Below are 23447 nucleotides of genomic sequence, written 5' to 3'. Positions count from 1 at the left end.
AACTCGGATATGTTTGCAAAAAAAGAATTACATAAAAAAAACATTGATGTTTCTTATGTATTATAGGTAGAATTAGAGAATTTTGATGTTCTACATTGGGTCTTTCATAAGACATCGATACTCGAGATCATCAGCGAGTAGAGAAATGGAGAAATCTTGGATGTGGAAGGCATGAGACAATATAAGGTGGAGTGGTATATGGCGAGTGATCTTAAAACTTCGAAATGTATGCACAATGTGTCAAAGGGTGCCAATTCAAAAAGTCCTTGCTTATATTGCATGTGTAGTGCAAAGGTGTTTGATAAGAGGTATTGGAAGAAGGTACCGAATAGGCACTTGAAAGACCCAAACTTCAAGCCAATTCTTGATATTCCATTGTCAAGTTTCCACATTTGTACAATGCATGCTCTTTGCAGAATCATTGAAAAACTCTTGTTTTTATACATATGTTTTGCATGGACTCTATAGTAGCCCAATACAGTAAAGGTTACATCCATCAAAGCACTAGAGAAAGTTTTATCAGACATTGGTTTGCATGGTGAACATGCAAAAATTGAACAAGATGAAAAAGGGTCAAAGGATGGGAAGAATGTACCTAAGAAACCTTCCATTGGGGGCGTTAAAGCAAGAAGGTTTCTATTTGAACCAACACCAAAAGGTCGTAGAAGAAGACAATCAGTGCAGATCGTAAAATATAATAGATGGAAGTGTGTTCACAATGCAGTAATAGACCATGCAGACAACAAGCAAGAACATGAAAAGCCAAGGTGTGGAAATCTCTAGACACTATGATTAAGTTATGTGACAAGAAAGTGTGGACGAAGAAGGACCATGAGATATTTCAAACAGTGCTAGATGAGTTCAAGAGATCAATGATTGATGCATGGACGGATCAACACATCACCCCCTATATGGTATTAGATCGATTATGCATTGAAATAGTTTTTTAATTGTATATTAAAAAATATACTAATTAATATATTTTTTATTCTCTTGAAAAGCATATTATACACAATCATACCCCTTGGTTTGCAAAGAAGTATGGTAGTTTATCAATATGGTCAACCAAGGGAATGGAGAAAACACATTATCAAGCACGCTCCAGATATTTCAATCATAGAAGACATGGTGGAGGAGCAGAAAAAGCTAACAATTTAGAAGAATTACATCAGTGGACATATAGAAAGCTTGTACACAAAGCCAAAAAAAAGCAGCAGTTCAAAGCATCCGAAATTAATCAAGTAGTGAAACTTGTGAATAAAGAAAGAAAACAAGATATATGGAGGAGATATAATGCAAGTATTAAGCATGCAGAATGGCAATGTACAAAACAAAGAAATGGAAAGATTTGGATACCCGTAGATCCATGATTAGCATTTCAAATTCAAAAATGATCATATGCAAAAGTGTCATGACATTACATGAGAGAATATTATTACAAGAGATAGGAATATACTACTACTCCTTAACCTGCTCACTAACATTCTCAGGTGCATGAAGCCTTGCCCTTTTTGAAGATGGCTTTGCAACATCCTGTAACTGTAAAACTGGAGGAACCCTCAGTTTTGTGAATCTGAGAAGCTCCCTTTTGCCATAATCACTTAGCATATTAGGATCCTTAACCCCACATGCCAATCCATAAGGCTAAGTAATATTTACTCCTTAGTGCATAGACTCCAAGGCCCTGCCCAAAGATTCGCAATGCTAACTGCTTTTCCAAAAGCATGACTTTGTCTGCATTCCACCTAGCGAGATATGCCCCAAGGTATCTGGATAATTTTTTGATTGTAAACAAAGGAAATTCTGCATTGTCTTTTGAGAATTTTTTGTGGAATATAATGAATTGTGAAAAACTCAATCGGTTTATGTACTCTCCCAGTGCTAAGTCCATGCCGAGTCCTCCCACACGTTTGCCTGCTCCGCGCCCGAGAAACTCATCCTCAAACACAACTAGCTGTAAAACAATGCTATCGATGAGCCAACACAACAAATAGAATAAGCTACTCAGCACGATAAAAAGTCATTAAAAAGTAAACACACCTTCTGATTTTCATCACATTAACAAGTAAATTATCTATCCATATATTGATTGTTGAGTTGCTATCCTGGACCGCCGATGATGATGCCCCTTCCCTTCCCATGTGTGAAATATTAAGTCTTTGTTGAATAGCCTAAAATTCCTCTTCAGTGGGAAGGTTGGATTCATAGCTTTTTGCATCCTTGTACATCATAGATAATGTGTCAGCAAATGGGGAACTCACTATCCTTGACATTTAAATCCAATAAGAGATATTTATCCAAATCTGGATTGATAAAATCTTCATCTTCCTCAAGATTTTGTGCAATGATGGCCAGATAGTAGTCTTCCCTTATGTCAATTACAGCTTGAATATCTGTAGTTAACAAATATTCTTTGTCAATAGGAAATGTGGGGAGGAGTGGGGTTGGAATGTCCCCTGCTTCCTCTATCGTAGAGGGCTACTCGTCACCTGTAACTACTAAGGTGTCTTCTCTTCTGAGTGCGTCAATATCCAACTGCTCACTTAAGTCCCTCTCTACAGCCAAGTTTATCTCCTCTGCAATCTCTTGAACTTCATCTTCTACCCTTGGAGGTTCCTCTGCCTTCTCCTCAATTTCTTCATTTGCAACTTATTCATCCTCAAGCAGCACATGCAAGTAGTAGATAAATCCATAGTTGTAAGGCGACGAGACGACACTTGCGATTGTGAATGAGACACTTACTGTGTGTCTCCTTCTTATCATTTGGCACCTTTAAAACATCCATGTTTAACTTTTGTCTTTGGGTTGTTTTGAAGACTCAATATCATTCACGTGCACATACTAAACGTTGTCAAACATGACTGTACCATTTGAAGTGATCTGCTGAAATTTTTGCTCTTTCTCTTCAAGATAGACGTGCAGAAATGATCATGTCTTTGATGGGGAAATTGAAATTAAACATGCGTGAGATTTTAGGTTTGCGATGATGCTGTTGAAATTTATAAAGGAAGTCGAACAACTTTTCATCTGGGGTTTCTTGAATGCCAGCATCAGACTTGACCTCAATCCCGAAAGGATCCATCATAAGCCATAAAATATGTCACGACGACAAAGTTCTATGTAAGATAATTAAGGATTAGGCAAGATCAATATAACACGATAAGGGTGGAGAAATCTCATTGAGATCTCTAATCGCGTATAGTGATTTGATGAAATATTAGTGAGAAAATGAAAATTCAAAGAAAAATGTGCCAAAATCACTACAATGTGATATGTGTGGGAGAATTCCCACCGAGGCCTCTCTTCACGTTATAGTGATTGGATGCAATATTTCAAAGGAAAAGACGATTGTAAGCTAAATCACTACAAGAACGACAGTAGGACAAATCACTATAACTGCGATACGGGTGGGAGAGTTCTCACCACCGAGTTCCCTCTTTGCGTTGTAGTGATTTGATCAAATATTTGTAAGAAACAAATCAATTTCTTAAAAATCTAAACGTTGAAATCTTTGAAAAAGTAAAAAAAGAATGACAGTAGGACAAATCACTATAACGTGATATGCGTGAGCGCACCGAGACCTCTTCCACATTGTAGTGATTTGAAGAAATATATGCAAGAAAATTACGATTGTAGGCAAAATCACTACAACGTGATATGGGTACGATAGTTCTCACCGAGATCCCTCTTCGCGTGTAGTGATTTGATGAAATATTTGTAAGAAATAAATTAATTTCTTAAAAATCTAAAAGCAAAAATCTTTGATGGAATATTTATAAAACAATTATAGAATTTCAGCCAAATTGAAACGCCATGAAAATCTTTATTAAAAACATACTGCAAAGTTCACTCTAGGAGAGCAAGAAGCAAGCAACGAAATTAACTGTACGAGAGCAAGAAGCAACGTGCCGGTCATGATTGCTGCGAGAAAAATTGCTGGAGAGCAAGAAGTAACAAATAATGAATGTGGGTTAGCTTTATCCATGGAAACTAACGGTCTGTACACATGGAAAACATGCATGATGGCGCACCACGTGCTCTGTGCATGTGTTGATGATAGGTGTTAAAAAATGGATTGATCGTAATCATCATCTATTTAATGAGTACAGCCCCACGTCCTCCTTTTTTGCACGTGTTGCCACCGTTGACATGCTCTTTCACACATGTATCATACTCCTCCGCACGTGTGTCTGACACGGTATCATCACTGTTGTCATTCTCGAACGATAAATGTCGTACTTGTCCTCGGTAAATGTGATCGACGTCTTTCACTTATGTACCCTTGTTTGTATTTTCCCCAGGTGTCCTTGTCTTTTACCCCTATTTCATTTTGCCTCCTCTGGGGACAGCCTTCAGTGCGTGTATTCCTCTGCCGTGCTTCATCTATGCCATCTCTGCGATTCATCAAGCAAGCGTACATGTGTTCAACATTTTCCTTGCGTGATTCTTTGGTGAGTTATCAAGCAATCACTACTGGTCCTAAATGTTATATTCAATCATATGTCATGTTTTACCTGCGTTCAATAGATATTGGGTCAAACGAAAGGTAATGTCTAACAAATCACTATGACGCAAAGAATGAATTACGATTTTTTTGGGATGTAGCCATATCACGGTATAGTGTTTTGGACATACTTTCGTGTCCTATACATTATTTTGTGTTGTGTATGCTATCTATGACTTATTTTCATGACTTACTTTCTAAAATGAAATGCTCTATGCGAGAAATCACTACAACACGCGAGGAGGGTATGACGATTAGGTTTGATGTATCTATATCGCGTTGTAGTGATTTGAAGCTATTTTATCGTCATAGGTATTGTTGGGAGTATTGTTCATGTGTTATTTTGTCAAATGAAAGGGTCTGTGTGAGAAATCACTACAACACGAGGAGTTGATGTAGATTTTGTTCGATGTACCCATATCGCATTGTAGTGATTTGAAGCTATTTTGTTATCCAAGTTAACTTTTTCAGTAGTTTTTGTCTTATTTTGTGTTTTGAAGGTCTATGCGTGATAAATCACTACAATGCGAGGATTGTATTGTGATTGTATCTGATATGCCCATATCGCGTTGTAGTGATTTGTTGCTATTTTATTATCCTATATATTTATTGAGATGTAACATTATGACTATTTTCAGATGGCACGTACGAAGAAGACCGCAAGGCTCTCATCTACAAATGATCCTAAAATAGGTAAAGAAGTTGTTTCGAGAAATAAAATGTCTACACTGCACTCAATGAGGAGACGCAGATACGAGCAACATAGATGTGTCCTTCTTAAACTAAGAAAGGTGAAGAAACATATGTATTGCACGATTCCAAAGTTGCCATTCCAATGCGTAGTCAGGTCTATATGTGAGGATTTTGCCATTAATATGCGTTGGCAAGCCTTTTCCCTAGGATGTTTGCAAGAGGCTACGGAAGACTGGCTTGTCGATTTTTTTCAGGATAGCTACGTCCTTGCCGTGCATGCACACAGAATCACCGTGATGCCGAAAGACATGAACTTGCATCGTTTGCTCAGGTTTAGATATGACAATATGTTGGAGCCCGTCCTGCTTAGTGACAAAAGAATGAAATGAATTTTGGAAATCCCTCCTTTGATGAAAAAAGTTAAGATCACAGAAGTGACAAAGCCTAGTCATTCTCGTGACACAAGGCTCAACGTACAAAGGATTGGAGACCAAGCCAAGATGCAGGAGCTCCAAGAATTGCGGATGAAGAAAGCGGCTATTCGGGGAATGCATAAGTCGAATGTTAAAGCTTTGAGTTATTTTGTCCCCTCATTTCACGTTAGACTTTCGGTGCAAGGCACCACACAATTTTTTCCTTTCAATGCGGAGGAGATTGTTGTTTTATCCAATGTTTTAATGGAGGTTAAAAATAGAATTATGATAGTAGTTCTAAGGTTTGCTACATCCTTGGTCATCATCTTGATTGTAATGTGGTTTGCTTGTCCAAAGTAACTGATATAATGTAATTTTCTTGTGCAGCCTGATTATATCAAATCTCCCATTTGATTTTTAAAATTGTATATATATTGTAGATTCCCTCCTTTCCTTGGTTCTTACTGCACAACATACTTCAATGGTTGATGTATGTCCATGGTTTAGTCCGATAAATTTCAATGTAGCTCAAATAATTCTAATGGCATACAATGAAGAGTAAGTGATATGCAATCTCATTTATAGTCTTAGTATTGTGACCTAAATTCACTGTATATTTTTTATGTTACTTCTCATACCTCTAATTACATGTCGTAGTTCACACTGGAGTTTGATCCTTTACGATATGGAATCCAAGACTTGTTACTTGGCCAATTCAAGTGAAGAATTCCATGGCACCATGAGACAGTAAGTCTACACAATCATTATTCATATATCGTATGATTTGGAGAGAGAGAGAGAGAGAGAGAGAGAGAGAGAGAGAGAGAGAGAGAGAGAGAGAGAGAGAGAGAGAGAGGGAGAGAATTTTCAGTATTGACAACAATAACGTTTTGTGCAAATCAATTAGAAAGCTAATAACTGGTCTTGAGGGCATAATCCAAGACTCACTGTGCTAGAACACATAAGGATTGTGAGATGTAGAGTCACGTAGCAAACAGGTTGGCCATACTTGCGGTTGGAGGGTGTGATACAATGCAAAGTTGCTACTACAATTAGTTCTCTCATTGCCCGCAAAAAATGTAGGCATGCTCTTTTTTTTAAATGATATCTTACTCTCCTTCCTCATTCTTTGATGGCACATGTCTATTTTTTTTTGCTTTCTGTAGAATCCAAGATTATCAAAATACTCCGATGTGGATTTAGGGATGTTTAGGGATGATGAGCGTATTACTGTCACTATTCATAGCAGGCCGCCTAATATCCATGTTACATTTGTGCCCCCTCCATCACAACCACGATCAGGACCACCGCACGGCACTACCATTGAACACAAGTCGACAGGTTGGTTGTCGAGCTTCCAAAATCTGATGCATCTGAAGATGTCGATTTGGAAGCTTCGAGATCCCGACAACAGCAAATTGTGCCACTGCCCCAAGCGCAAAGTCAAGCTTCAACCCTGCCAACGATAGCAAGCTTCTATTCCAAAAGAGCAAGATTCCAATCCCCAAGAACAACCACCCCAATAGCGTCTAGAAGAGAAACCACCCTAACAATGTCCGGAAGAGCAAGCACCCCCTCAACGACAAGCTTCACCGCCCTAACAACAAGAATCTTCCCACACCCAAGAGCACACCTCAGGAAAAAAAAGAACATGCTATCAATGTTTTAAATATCCAATAAGAAAATGTAAAATATTTGTCTTAGTTTCTATTGCTCTGAGAAATACAAAATGTTGTCATGATTGATGTAACTATATGTTGTCAAAAATACATTTATCTCTATGTGATGGTCGTTTGCACCATGAAAACTTGCTTCCTTGTAATGTCTTTGCATTGAATGGTCCTTTCTTTTCTCCTTGGTACCTATTTCCAAAAATCAAAGTAATATATATAAGTAATAATGATTATGGCATAGTTTTGAAATGAATACATTTTCGAGGTTAGATTGAATAACATACCTTATGGTTGTCGTCGTTGCACTTGAACACATAATCATTAGGCACTTGTAAGTCATCCTCATTTGCCAAGTCTGTTCTCACTTGACGTAGTGAGATGTTTGACCTTACAAGAGCTCATGTTCAAACCATACCTCTAATAACATCAATAGATTTTTAAAGTCATCCTCCAAGTCCTGATCAATTGCTATAAGTTTTCCATTGACATAATGCCATCTAAAATAAAATTTTGGAAGCCAATCATATATTTACAGACAATAGATTTCCTCTGGATTTTGCAGGTAATCCCATTTAATTCTTTCACATCCCAATTTTGATCTAAGAAATCCAAACATTTCTCTGATTTACAGATAAACATTGACGATATTTTTTTGACCTCCTCATCATAAAAGAAGTCGACAAAAACATGCAATGGCATAAAGACAATGATTTTCACCCGACGACTTGCTACATTTGGTCTTATACACCTCTGCACGTCTTGGTATATCTTTAATCTAAAGCACTCACACTTGTTTTTGCTATTGGTATTGGCCTTTTTGAATTGTCGAATGAAGACAGTAGTAATGCTTTCAAAGATCCATAACCTGTAACACTATGAGGTGCCGTGTAAAATTCATTTATAAAAGAAAACTCCTCTCTCTGCCAAAGACATACTTAATGTTTCTTTGTATAGCTTCTCACCACCAATAGATGCATGAAAAGCATCAAAGATTCCCACAATACTATCTATAAGATGCCACCTCAACCAAGTTTTAAGGATATATATCTATATAGACGAATACAAGAGAAGCATAAGTATAGAAATGAAACACATTACATAAACATAATGTAAAAATATTTACTTACACTTTGGTCTATGGAGTGGGATTCCATCAGGCAAACATTGTAGACGCAGTTCTAAGTGCATATAGGTATGTTGTATAAGGCTTCCTTAATGCTCCTACATGTGTCAAAGAGTTTGAAATCTTGAACTCTGCCTTTGTAAGTGTCGATGAACTCATTCTTTGTATTTTTTCGCTTCCTCATCTACAACATTATCCAACTCCCAATAGAGATTGTGGTGGTAGGAATCCACCTTTGATTATCCATATCAAAGCTGTTGTATACTATAATAGCTCTAGTAGAGGAGCAAGGACGCCTAGGACGTGTGGTTTCCATTGAAGCAAATAGAAAATAAAAGTAGATGTAAGAAGATGAGATGAAAGAAGAGATAACCTCCAAAACGTATGAAAGTTTGAGGGAAATTCATTCATTAAATGAGCTAAGAACTTTGAAGAGAACATTTCAAATTTTTAGAGGAAAAAAACACTTTTATTAAATGAGCTGAATGAGGGAAATTTTTTTGATTGAAAATCGTTCATTAAATGAGCTGAGATTTATTAAGTGAGCTCACAACACTCTCATTTTCATATATATTAAAGAAATGACATTATAAAGTGTGGTCAAATGCATTTCGTATTTCTTTAATAACAATATATTCATATAAATAATATATAAAAAAACGTCTAATTATCAAAAGTTTCGTTACGGTGGATCTCTTTCTATTGGTCCAAAGCCTTTCTCTCTCTAGAGGAAAAAGGGCCAAAGTTGATTCCAAAATTCCCCTAATGGGCTCTACCATTTGTAGGACAACAATCCGGAGGGAGGATTCGGACAGACAAACCTTGCCTCTAGCTAACAGGCTCGAAACTGACAAGAGCTTGCAACAACACCTAGCCAAGAGGGCAAGGAGACCAGAGCCAGTGGTGGGGGAGGTACCAGCAAGGAAAAGTAGCCAAAAGTAAAATGAGTAGCTAAAAAATGAAGTGGAAGTCTGGAAAAGGAGATTCACCCTCTTGAAGGGAGACGGAAAGAAGCCAGCCATGCAGACAGATGGGAAGGGGAAGAATTAGTCATATACAAAGGGTCATCAATGGACCTAATCCCACCGACGAGGAGTTGAAAGAACATTCATGGGCGGCAAGACGAATAAACTAGAGGAGAAGGAGAATGACGAAGCTACGCTCAGGGCACAAATCAAAGAGCTAGAGGCTCTAGTTGAAGAGTTCAAAGAGCAATAGAGGCAAGATGGGCTAACCATAAAGGCCCTCAAGAAGGATGTAGAGGCTATTATTCTTGCAAGAATGAAAAGAGGAAGAGGAGGAAAAATGACGATCAATGAGCTGAATGTGGCATTGATAACAGCTCATACTCACCTCTGAAAAGGACAAGAGCAATTGGACACCATGAGAAGGGCGCACACAGAAGAGGTGCAAAAAGACAGGAGCAGATGGACAAGACAAGGAAGAGCCCCTCCCCCGAATCTAGAGCAATACATGGAAGTAGCAATCTCTTATGACTCACAAATTCGGGTGAGGAGGCAACAACTCATTCAAAGAACGACATTGCTAAAGCCTCTCACCACATCAGAGTCAACAAAGAAAGGAAAAGGAAAGTGTTGAAACCTAAACCTACAGGCACACCACCCCATGGGTGGTGATGGAGTCGGGGTGGGAGAACAAGGCCAAAGGAACTAGAGCAGACAATATTTGAAGAAGACCTTATCACCCCAGAGCAAATAGAGCCCCATGCCTTTGCAAAACACGCATGGCTATAGAAGCAATGAATAGGGCAAGAACAAGGCATCTAGAGGCGTGGCCCATCGATGTGCAGTTTTAGAGGGCCGATAAGAGGAGTAGCATAGGGCATGCATGGGTAAGTAGTAGGGTGAGGGCTTCTGAGCCATGGTATGCCTACGATCGCCCCATTAAGTTCATCTTAGATGGCATTGCAACAATAGAGGAGGTACCAGAAGAAGGTGGCTGGAATATGGCCTAAGGAATATTCGAACTAAGTGGCAATCTAGACACAATTTTTTTTTGAATAGCAACCATGGTCTTGGTTGCTGGCACAGCGTCCTGTGATCACCAGGTATTGGCGGGCCAATTAGCGCCGCCCAGATCGCTGCTTGCTGGATTGACCATTGTGCAACAAACCGAGACTTCTTGTTTTGTAACAAACTTGAATAGCTTCTTGATGAATGGGTAGTACCCGTGGTTGTAATGGAAAAAGGGGAATCAGTCAGATAAGGGGATAAAGGAGTCAGAGTGGGCCTAGTCTACCTAGCTAAGATTGTAGGAGAGGGTGCATTACTATCTGGATAGGTAGACTCATGTTACTCAGGCCCTGAGGAGAGGAAGAGAACCGAATAGGGGGACAGGAGAGCTGAGTGAGAAATTCATGAGTAGAGTGCTTACTAAGGCATTGTCCTATAATACTCAAGAATGGATTAGTCTTTGTCTCACTGTTTCTTTCTCTCTATTCATCTCTATCTATTTAGTGTTCAATCTTGTGTTAAGTTGTTCATGTCTAGACGTGGAATGTTGTTTGAAATTTGGATAGCTCTAGGAACTAACCCACTTTGCATTCATAATAAATCTCCCCGTTCTTAGGTAGATAGGTGGCTCAACATCCTAGCATTGGCTTCTTGCATTGGGCCGCTGCTCCTCTGGAGCCGACTAGGTGGCATGGAGCCATGTAAGTGCTGGGTCTTGACCAGATACCGACAATGCAATGGAGAAACAAATAGATGCCAGAGGCAGCAAACGTTGACACCATAGTGTTGGCATCTTTGAGCATGTTGCTCCTCAATGCACTGGAGGTAAAAAATAGATGGCGTGCAACAAACGTTGACAACCACAGTGTTGGCACCTTTGAGCTTTCTGCTCTTTCTGCACTAGAGGTAACAAATAGAAGGCAGGCAATGTAAAGTTAAAAAAATAGAAGAAAACCAAAGTGTTGGCACCTTTGAGCTTTGTTCTCTTAGTGAACTAGAGGTAACAAACAGAAGGCAAGAAGTGTAAAGTTAAAAACAAAAAAAGAAAAGAAAGTGTTGGCACCTTTGAGCTTTGTTCTCTTAGTGAACTAGAGGTAACAAATAGAAGGCAGGCAATGTAAGCTTTTAATGGGTTGCCTTTAACACAAGAGAAAGATGTGGACATTGAGACTCTAGTTGTAGAAGCTTTTGATGAGTTAAATGAGACCCATTTCATCTGCAAGCCAACCTAAATTTGTATCAAATATTGCATGTCTCATGTCAAGAAATGGATGGGGGGCCCTTCGGAATCCTTGAACAGATTCCAACTCTTGGATTGAAGTGTTTAGCCCTATAGTTTTCTTGGCTAATCTACTTTGCCTATTGACTTGTTAAAGAGAGGTCATATCAATAGGTGCTCCATGCTCCTTTGATCTGTTATTTTTTTCTATAGTCTACATATACTACTGCTTAATGACCCTAATGCACAACAATGTCTTGGTAAAAAGTGATTGTAAACAATGTGCTGAGCTATGGAAGTTTTAACTAGGGTTGTTATAACCCAAAACCACAAAGCTGTTGTGCTATTACAAAAGCCTTCATTTTTTGTCAAGCTGGTAATATTTTATACATACTAAATCCTAGCTTAATCAAGCCTTTCTTGGCTTAATCACCAACAATCCCTATTAAACCACTATGAATCCACTGTTAATGCTTTTCTTGCTTTACCTTTTCCTCTTCATACTATTACTTTTGTACGTAAGTATAGAAACCCGAGCATTGGTTGTGCACTGGTGCTTGCACTAGAAGGGTTGGATTTAACTCCCAATAGGGTTTTACAAATGTAAATATTGCTTAGATGCTATTAAATCTCAATCAAACTTAAGAAACTATGGTCAAGCTCTTTTGCAACTATTAACCAATTTGGTAGAGGTTAATCAACAGCTTAATCTCTTGTTAACTATCCAATAGGTTACTATAAATTGCTTTGATTTTGTTAGTATCCATCAAGATTAGTCACTAATTATCAGATTAGCACTTATAGGTTGATGTTAATGACTTTCTTGATCAAGAACTATCCAAACTATCTTAGATCACATCAGATCATAAAACTGTTGCCATAATCTTACATTATTTCCACCAAGATTCAATAATCTTGCTTTCTGGGATCAAATTAAGAAAGAATACAACATTCATGCTTATCATGTATCAAATTTTACAATATTTCTTGACTTCTGAAAGATTATAATTTATTTTGAAGAAAGATAATTTTCTTGCAAGAATTGATCAAGATTAGCAAAGATATAATCAAGACTCACTCATTACTTAAGTTTGCACTAATATTTTCTAATTTCATACACACTCTTGCAAATTTTACAAATTGTCACCAAGAAACTTGTAAACTACACTTTGCACACAGCACATTCAGCATAATTTGCCACTAGATTTATAAAGTGCACCACTTTGCACAACAAACTTGGCATAAATCTATATAGTAGAATTGTAAATTACACATAAATCTATATAGTAGAGCTGTAAATTACACATAAATCTACTTTAATGTAAAATAAAACTACAATCTACACCCCTTCTTGATGAACTCTACACCAAGATTTGTGCATCAACTAACAGTTCCCTCAAAAGTACCCAGATCTCCCTGAAACTAGGCAAATGTGAAAGAAAATTAGGGTTTATGGATAGATTTGATCACAAGTCACTAATCAAGAAACTATGCACTAAACTCAGAGAATAGGATTTTTAAAAAATGATGATTAGCATAGATTCAAAAAATGATTAACACTACTCTCATGCTAATCCACAAAAATCAAGATAATAGTAATCTTGAAAAACTATGTAAAACTTAATAAAAAATGATAAAGTCTTAATCACCTCCAAAATCATAACCAAACTACCAAGCTCAAAGCAAAACTACCAAGACCAAAGTAGGGCTTTGATACTAATGAAAGAAAGGGGGGAGAGGAGACTCGTTTACATGGACATGTAGACATCATTTACATGGAGTCTAAAACATAGGAGAAAGTCTCCATGGAAGCTAAAAAGCTCGAAGATAGATGTGTTATATGACAAAATGATCAAAAGGTGTAAAAAGATACAATAGCCTAGACCAAGGTTACTTATATAGTGCCTAGCCATTTCAAACTAGCTAATAATATGCCCATGCCCAAATTTATGCCCTAGGGACCCAAGGTCCATGTGTCTAGGCTCAAACCCATACATGTTCATGTATATAAAATTGCTTCATTACCCAAAGCATGGAGTAGGCTAATGAAAGAAATGAGGGAGAGGAGACTCGTTTCCATGGAGACATGGAGTCTAATACATGGGAGAAGGTCTCCATGGAATCTTGAAAGTTCCAAGATAGATGTGTATTATGATCAAATGATCAAAAGGTAAAAAGGCACAATAGCCTAGACCAAGGTCACTTATATAGTGTGTGGTCATTTTACACTAGTTAATAATGTGCCCATGCCCAAATCTATGCCCAAGGGACCCAAGGTCCATTTGCCTAGGCCCAAACCCATACATATGTATGTGCATATAGAATTGCTTCATTACATTGCCAATCCTTTTACACTACGTGACAAGGTAGATCATGATTCTTTGATAGATATTTTGAAAGTGGGTGATGTTTTTGCCATTATTACCGAGAAGGGCAATGAAGAGGAGGTGGATTATTATATTATGTGGTGCACTAGGTCCAAGTGCACCCTTAAACGCAATGCAACTGATGATTATGGATTCTCATTTGATGCCCACAACATGATAGTGGCAAGTTACTACTATTCATATGGTTAAATGCACAAGAGCAACACTGAGTTCGTGTAGTATGAGTGGGACAACAAGGAGGCGATTATATACTCCCACTGAGTCTAGTTCTTTGTCTTTTCTTTTAAACCCATCTATGTTATTTATAAATGTTTGAGTACCATGTTATGTTTGAGTGTGCTCATATCATGTATGGGTGTGATGTACAACTCTGTTTTGCATATGGCCCAAGGGGTCCCGTACATAAAAAAGAGCAGGTTTGGGTACGGCATCATACCCATCTAATGTCTAATGGGGGTGAAACTTGTAAAGTAGGTCCATGGGGCTACAATCCTCCAATTTTTCAAGTTTTAAACCCACCATTGGATGCCGAATGGGTATGGTGGTGTGCTGCAACCCACTCTTTTTTACATATGGCCCAAGGGGTCTCGTATGCAAAAAAGAGTAGGTTTAGACATGACATTATACCCATCCTACATCCAATGGGAGTGAAAACTTAGCATGTGGGTCCAAGGGGTTTCTCTCCCCCCACTTACCAAGTTTTAGCCCATTGGATGGTAGATAGGTGTGGCAGTGTGGTCCAATCTTCTCTTTTTCGCATACGGCCTAAGGGGTCCTGTATAGTTTTGGGCTAGAAATCACACCCACTTTGACAGGGGAAGAAACTTGGCAAGCGGTCCATGGTGTTTATATCCCCCCACTTGCTAAGTTTCATCCCCATAAGATGCTGGTGGATAGATGTGGCAATGTGGTGCAACCCACTCTTTTTTGCATAAGGGCCAAGGGGTCCCATATGCAAAAAAGAACAGGTTTGGGTAGGACATCACATCCATCAGATATCCGATGGAGGTGAAACTTGTCCCATGGGGTTATCCTCCCCCCACTTAACAAGTTTCACCCCTATTAAATGATGGATGGGCATGGCATTGTGGTCTACTAACCTGCTCTTTTTTGCATACATCCCAAGGGGTCTTGTATGCAAAAAAGAGAAGATTTGGGAACTCTATGGATTGGTGCTAGAGGCTGAGAACAGTTCAATAAAATAGAGCACTAGCCTTGATGTAGGAGTATAGCCTTCTGGGGGGTAAGTTTCAAACCCATCAAATGCTGAATAGGTGTGGTGGTGTGGTGCAATAGCCTACTCTTTTTTGCATATGGACCAAGAGGCCTCGTACGTAAAAAGGAGTAGGTTTGGGCAAGACATTACACCTATTTGACATCCGATGGATTTGAAACTTAGCAAGTGCATCCATGGAGTTTCTTCCCCCTCACTTGCAAAGTTTCAAACCCATAGATGACACTGGATGGGTGTGGCAGTGTAGTGTAACCTATAATTTTTTGCATACAACACCAGGGATTAAATATTCACGTGATCACAAGTTTTTTCTTGTTAATAACACATGTGAACATGTTAATAACATGTTTACATGATTACACGTTCACAAAATAGCAGGTTGCTGGTTACCTGCTGGTAACCAGCCAAAATCCCGTCGGGATTCAGAAAAAACCCAACGGGCCCATCGGGTATAATTAAAACCCGGCGGGAACCGCCTGGGCCATTAGAATTCCCGCCGGGCAACATATTTCTATATATATGAAGCCCGCGGGGCCCCTTGGGGATTTATTACTTGATAGTATTACTTGACAGCTGTTTACACACAGGTACTATCTTATCTGCATGTGGGTAGTGTGGGTGTGTGAGTACTCGTGCGGGCAGCCACCCACACAGTCGCAGTGCGCAGCTAGATGTAGGTGGTCTGCCACACGAGAGATGCGTGTGTGTGTAAGGCCATTCTTCGGAATGGTGCTTATCATGGGGCACATGGTCGGTAACGCGGCCGAGTTGTGTCCTATGGTAAGTATGGCACGTTGTAATGGTACTAGTCGGTAACGCGGCAAGCATAGTATCATTATGACGATGTCACCTTCCCTTCCCTTTATCAAATGCGGGCATATGGTCAGTAATGCGGCTAATTTATGTCCGTATCCAATTCCTATTCCCATAGATTCGGGCAACACCTTGTTGGTAACGCAGCAAAATGGTGTCGTTCGCTAGTGCATATGTTTTGATTGCATATTGTGGCATTTGATCGGTAAGGGGTCAAAAAATGTCATAAATTTGTTTGGTTTGCCGGTAACGCGGCCTGTGTTGTTTTTATTACGTGTGATACATGCGATACTTGGTCGGTAACACGGCCTAAGTATCACATGGGTCATAGTTTAAATCATATTGTCTACAAGTCTCATTTCATGAAATAGTAAAATCAAAGTAACAAAGTAATAACCGAAATAACACTAAAAAATAGATGATATTCTCTCTCTCTCTCTCTCCTACCTCTATCTTTACTTGGGTGATTATGGCTAAACGTCCATGCAAAGATGACAATGTAAACAAAACAATTCTACACACTATTTTAGTCTATCTTGGAGAATTTACGAAATCATTCAAAATGTCTTCTACTATTCACTCTCTCTCTCTATATATATATATCTCTCTCTCTATTTTCCTTCTCTTATCTCTGTCTTGACTAGGTGATTATGGTTAGATTTCCATGTATAGATCACAATGAATATAAAACAATCCTATACATTGTTTTGCATTATCTTTAAGAATTTATAAAACCATTTAAAATGACATCTTTAAATTTTTTTGAAATTATTTAAAATGCCATAAAGAGATTATAAACATTGTTTTGCAGTGTCTAAGAATTTATGAAACCATTTAGGAAACTATTTTTAAACATTGCTGAAATTATTCAAAATGCCATCTAATATAATCTCTCTTTCCATCTATTTCTCTCCTCCTTCCACTGTCTTGACTTAGGTGATTTTGGCTAGACAGTGAATATAAAATAATTTTAATCTCTCTCTCTCTCTCTCTCTCTCTCTCTCTCTCTCTCTCTCTCCCTCGATGATTCACGTGATTATGGCTAGAAGGATATGTATATATAACAATGAATATTTAGCTTGACTGTTCAGTGCCTTTCCTCTCTATCTGTGTCTTGATACTCTCTCTCTCTCTCTCTCTCATATATTTCTCTTGATCTACTTGATTGGTGGTAGCAGTTCAGTGAATGTGCAACAATGGATGCTTCTTTTGTTTGATCAATGATAATTAATGTGACACACTTGTTACGGTTGTTTTATCTGTTTTAGTGTAAACCGTAAATGGATAACATGTTGATGTATTGCTTGATGTTGTTTTCAATACTATTGTTTGATATTCTATTTTTGTTCTGTATCTAAAGATATTTGCTAGATTTGTGACGATGGCCACCATGCTCTCCACCGAAGAGCGAAAGATCATCCTGCGAGCCATTCGCATAGAGGCAGTTATCATATCACAATGTTCAGAAGAAGCTGTCAGAAAGACTAATGAGTTAGATATCCTCATGAGAGACCTCGTCGTGCAGATCTGAGAAAATGCACAGTGTCGTCTCAGATGCGAAGGCAACGCTGAATTGTGTGAAAGATGGAAGTTAGTCGACTTTGACTACCAGCACAGGATACGCACTATCTTGGGGAGTATGCGTTCGGCATACGAGGATCTCAGAGATGCCACACCACCTTCTGTCGACTTACGCCGTCTACAACTGTGGGACGCAACATGGAACGAGAGCAGAAGGTGAAGAGCAAACGTATGAGAGTTCTTTCTGCTGCAGACACTTCCCAAAAGAGTGCGCATCACCCAAGATATAGCCGCTGCACCGTCCGGACAACCGGATGTGATAAGGACGGGCGCAATCATGCATACCATTTTCAACGAGCGATGTACACACCTTATCGGCGTTCCGCACAAGCCTTGATCGAGGGGCAAATAATAGGGTCAGGAGCTTTTGGCACAGTGAAGGAGTATAAGGTCCAGGGCATCTCATTTCTTCCAAAGCACGTTACTTTTTGCGGAAAGCTTTACAAGGGAGAAGGCAGCTCAAGATTTGAGAGCTTTCAGGCAGAGCAGGGCATGCAGGTTCTACACCCGTCCATCGTGCGATGCATAGCCTTCACCAAGGAATCGCCGTGGATCACTATTTTTCCGTTATATAACGGTGGCTCGCTGGGTGACACGCTCTTGAAGGTTTCTTTCAGACACAGTGAGTTTACCAGAGCGATGTACCGCTTGGATCAGGGAAAGAAAAAACCCCCGCCTGCTGACATACAATTAAGTCAGGTGTGCAACTCGCTCAGATAAAGGAGGTGGCTTTGAATATGCCTCACATTATGCATGCCCTGGTGGTGGATGGCCTAGTAGCCGCACACATGGCTAGCATCATTCACACTGACCTACATCCCTTCAATGTTGTGCTAGATTTTACAAAGGATTTAAAAGCATGCTTGGTATCATTGACTGGGGCCTTCTGCTGAGAGCGCCCAAAAAGCGAGTATCGCTCAATTTTGTATTCGAAGCCAGTAAAAATCCAGAAAAGGTGGCAGAGGCTCAAGCTTATGCCGAGATAGGGAGCGGAACAAGCGACCATGGATAGCTCCAGAGATTTTTGATCCTCTCTTGGAAAATGCATACACTCCTGCGAGCGATGTTTTCGCCTTGGGATATTTATTAGAGGTGTTATATGACTTTTGGAGGAAAGTGCCAGAGTTGTGGATGGGCGGCAGTACTCACGACAAAGCGACCATGGACGCAATTATATATAAAGTCAAAAATTGGATGTGCTTGCCTAATCGTGATCAGAGAAAATCTCTCTTACAAGTAGCAGAATTTTTTAGATCACTTAAGACTGAACCAGCAAGGGCGCAACGTCCACCCCGCTGGTGGAGCTTTCTGTATCATTTAATCCTATTATGTAATTGAACATGGTGTCCGCCTTACTTTGAAGAATGACCAATGTTTTCTAGTGTGTGCAATGTTTTGAAGTATTTTTATGTTAAGTGGATACTTTCCGAGTCTTTGCATTTCATCTTTCATCTCGTGGTGTTTAAAATTAAGTTTTTGAGGATGATGATGAATTTGTCGTACATTTTATTTTATAGTTCATTAAAAGCCTAAAGTCATCTTTATTTGTCCTCTATTCGTGCAAACATGGGAGACGCACAAGCGAACGAGCGCCACGAGCTGGCTAAGAAGTCATACGAGCGCATGAAATCCCTTGCACATGGATTGACTGCTCGTGAAGCGACTAGAACGGCGTGCAGGTTGTCAAAATGGGCAAACCCTTCTTATGCCCAATGGAAAGACATCAACAAACAAATAACCATAGATATGATTAAACAGATATGGCCATGCCCAGATGGCGAGATCAAGAAGGGAAGGTGGAAGGTGTCGCAGTGCAATCAAGACGACATAAAAAATAATGCCGAACGAATATTCTTAGAAGTGTATGGTCGTCCTCTCCACTGTATTTTGCCAAGATGCTGTATGCCCAGTTTGTCCTGCAAACGCCTGTGGACTTCGCTTCTAGAGAGGTCACTGTCAACACCCACGATTTGCGTGAAGAGACAGTGACCTTCACAAGAGAGGAGCTTGCTCTCATGGTGGAAGGGGCTAGGCTAGAGCTGAACGCGGTCAAAGACAACCTAGGGGCAAAGCTCGCAGAGAAGGAGCAAGAAGCAGTGAGATTGTCACAGGCCCAAACTCCCCCCCCGGGCCAACAGAGAGGTTCAAGAGAGCAGCTCACCCGGCTTAGCCAAGATGTGCAAGGACTATCTGCACGTTTAAATCCTATGCGTCAAGGGAATCATATTTCACATTTTTTGATGCATCTTGAGCTTGTGGGGGCTGCTAGCGGTGCTACTAGTTCCTCCACCTCACAATGTCCCGTGTGCTACAAACCATTCGACAGTTGGAGCGGCCACTATGTTCTACCATGTGGCCACTACTATCACTTGATATGCTTGGTGAGACAGATGCAGAATGTGTCCACATGTGCATTGTGCGGCATAGCAATTAACCGTGGTATTTATGCTATGTTCGGTATGGCTAATGAATACAAACCACCGGGGTCACCCTCTGCTACTCCTAGTGTACTTCGCAATCTCTTTCAAGACGAAAGCTAAATGTACAAACACTTCTTGCGTAATGGCAATCTTTTTGTAATGACAAATTGTACTGACAAATTGTAATGACAACTTGTAATGACAACTTGTAATGACAAATTGAAATCTTTCATTTGAGTTGATAATTCATATAATGAAGTTAATTTTAAGTAACTTCAAGTTCCTTCTTCCCTTATGTCAACATCGTGCTCTAAATCCTTTCACTGTCTACTCTCCCATCTGCTTGATTGAGCTCATCTGAGTCAATGCTCAGATTATCTTCTATCTCAAGGCTAGTGCACAACGTAGGTCCAACGTCAAAGTGCTCGTCTTCTACATCATCACAATCGTACATCCATCTGGGCATATCTTCTTCATATTCTTCGCTTTCAATGTGTCGCATGATTTTTTCATTGCAATACATGTAAACAAGTTTATCAGCTCGGTCTGTAAGAAGTCAATTGCGAATAGTGCTGTGAATATATTTGTACATGCTCCAGTTTCTTTCTGAGCCTGAGTTCGAAGAACACTAGCCTAGAACCTTCATCACAAGGTTGCACAACAAAGCATAGTGCTCACCACCATTCATCATCCACCACTTCCATGCAGGTTGCTCTTTAGCCATTTGTTGAACAAGGGAGTTGAAAAATAGACCTTCTTTCAATAAAAAATAGGACATCTCTGTAAATGTTTCACAAATTGCATCTTTGTTTCGAAGAAGAGACTCGAAAGTATAGAAGTGAGTGCAAAACCTGGTCTCCACAGGAAGCTTTAACATAACTGACATGCGAGGCCGAAAAATATCTAACACTCTTTGTCTCTTGAGCATAAATCTCACAGGCTTGCGAACAATATCGACGATTGAGGCAAACCATTTGGTATCATCACTTTTATACCAATCTTTCAATACAAGATTCAAACTATGAGTATTGCAGCTAGACAGGAAAACATGTGGATACATTTGAGGCAAACCATTTGGTATTATCACTTTTATACCAATCTTTCAATACAAGATTCAAACTATGAGTATTGCAGCCAGACGGAAAAACATGTGGATACTGCCGCTTTAAGATTTTGGATGCATTCTTGCAATTTTTTGCATTGTCCATAACAATTTGGGCTACATTTTTAGCACCCACTTCTTCTATCACAGAGGCAATGATACCAGCAATATATGCCCCAGATTTTATTGCACCAACTGAATCCACGGCACGCATAAAAGTCTCACCTCTAGGTGAAACAACCATTATATTAATTAATGGTTTTCTTTGTACATTGGACCATCCATTGCTGACTATACTACATCTAGAAAGCTCTATGTTGCTAAGAATTATTCTATGTACACGTTCTTTCACTTGAGCATAGCATTTCTCCAATAGATCATTTTGCATAGCATGATAGGAAGGCGGTGAAAACCCTTATCCAAATTCACCGATTTTCTTCCATGCTCTCTTCCAATGCTCACTCTCCACCATCACCATAGCACTCCTTGAAAAGTAGATCGCTTCAGCAAGGGCGAGATGTGCATCATTGAGCAGACCGTTACGTAAGCTTTCCTGCAATGAAGTTTGACGCATGGGTATGTTAAAGTGACGCTTGCAAGAAGATGCACTGGGTAGATTACTTTTTGGTTGCACATTAAAGTTCGGAGTACAAACCGGTGATGCTTCCGGAGTTTGATGATTAGAACAACAATGTTCTTCCTGCCTCGATACATTGGCAGTAGATGAGAACAGTTTCCTTGCGTCTTTCTTCTGCATTTCGTCTCTTAAACGTTTGGCCACTGCAGGTACAGAGGGGTGGGTACATCCTCAGCCTTTTTTCTTCACTCCACCTAAAAGGTGTTCTCTTAATCGAGGCGCCCCACCTAATTTTATTGCGTGGCATAGCTTACACTCCCAATCTATGAATCGGTCACCGATGATAATTGCATATTGCCACTCTATCCCAGGTGCCTTTTTTTTTTCTGCTCTTCTGAATTTGGGCTCTATTAGAAGTATCGCTAGGTCCAACGTTTTCTTCCATCTCAAATAACCTATTCAAGCAAGCATACAATAATGAATACACAAACGAAGTAACAACAAAGCCACTCACATATTACAAAACATATATCACCACAGAAACATAAAAGCCTTAAAAAACCAAGTGATACTGAAAAGCTAAAATGTAGCCAAGCAAAAATCTGAAACTAGTTTGAATCTATTTTGATAAAAATAAAAGATCATCATATATGTTGATCATCATATATGTTGTTTATTGTTTTTATTTTAAAAGAGAAAGACATCAATGACGATTCATGCTAACTACAAAGGATGACTGAAAGTTTTTTGCCTATAGAAATTTTATTTTTCAACTTACAGAACCGTAGATATTAATTTTTGCTAGACTTTTAGCGTCACGACAAGACAAGACGAATACATAGATGTGTATTCTAAGATTAAGATACATGTAATTGACAGCATGCACACAATGCACATTGCACCCCCGATGAAGGATGTCTTTCGTACCCAATTAAGGATACTTTAAACAAATCAAAGATCTATGATTGCCCAATACTCTAGTATAGGACAAAAGACCTTCTCTATAACATTGACAAAGCAAATCAAAGATCTATGTTTGCCCAACACTCTAGTATAAGACAATAGACCCTTATCTAATAAAGACTATATCAAATATCAAGAACCAATACAAGCCCCTAAGGAGGACTCTTGGCTCCATCAAACCATTTATAGAGCAGAATAAGGAGAGAATAAGGTAGACTACCTGCACTGCTCGAACGCAAAGTTGAAGTGACTCCAACTTTGTCCCTAAATCTCTGCGAGTATTAGCTACGAACCACACTCTGCCCACAATTCAAAGAATTGAGGACTAGTGCCTCAATAGCCTTAGGAGTGCCAACAAGGAAAGATAATAGCCCCTAAGATAAGGACGTTCTTCCCTAGAGGACTCTCCTAGCCAACTGGGAGCTCTATAAGCACTTCAAGGAAAGATGTGACGCCCCCAAAACAAGGACAATCTTCTCGAAAAGCCAACTGAAGGGTGTCGGGCGCCTTTTTATTAATAAGAAATATGCCCGCCGAGATTCTTTGTTTCCCGGCGGGGCCCGTCGAGAAACAAAGAATCCCGGCGGGTTTATAGGAATAGTAAGTTTTGGGCGGTAAGCGATCAAGTCTTGTGAATATATGTTGTGATCACATGTTTTAGAATGTTAATAACATGTTTTGTTAACGTGATCACGAATTTGTGAACACGTTTATGAAATCCCTGTACAACACCCAAGGGGTCTCGCATGCAAAAAAAGAGCGGATTTGGGCA

At 39.4% G+C, this 23447-nt stretch overlaps 1 pseudogene; it reads left to right on the top strand.

Annotated features, from left to right (window-relative positions):
* Window positions 1–1370, top strand: part of LOC147624787 (uncharacterized) — an 8285-nt pseudogene extending 6915 nt beyond the window's left edge.
* Window positions 1371–23447: the final 22077 nt, after the last annotated feature.

The sequence above is a fragment of the Cibotium barometz genome, chromosome 24 (assembly GCF_041138505.1).
Source record: "Cibotium barometz isolate CiBa-2024 chromosome 24, ASM4113850v1, whole genome shotgun sequence".
NCBI classification, from domain to species: domain Eukaryota; kingdom Viridiplantae; phylum Streptophyta; class Polypodiopsida; order Cyatheales; family Cibotiaceae; genus Cibotium; species Cibotium barometz.
The sequence above is the reverse complement of the archived record's forward strand: the minus strand, read 5'-3'. Positions and strand labels throughout refer to the sequence as shown.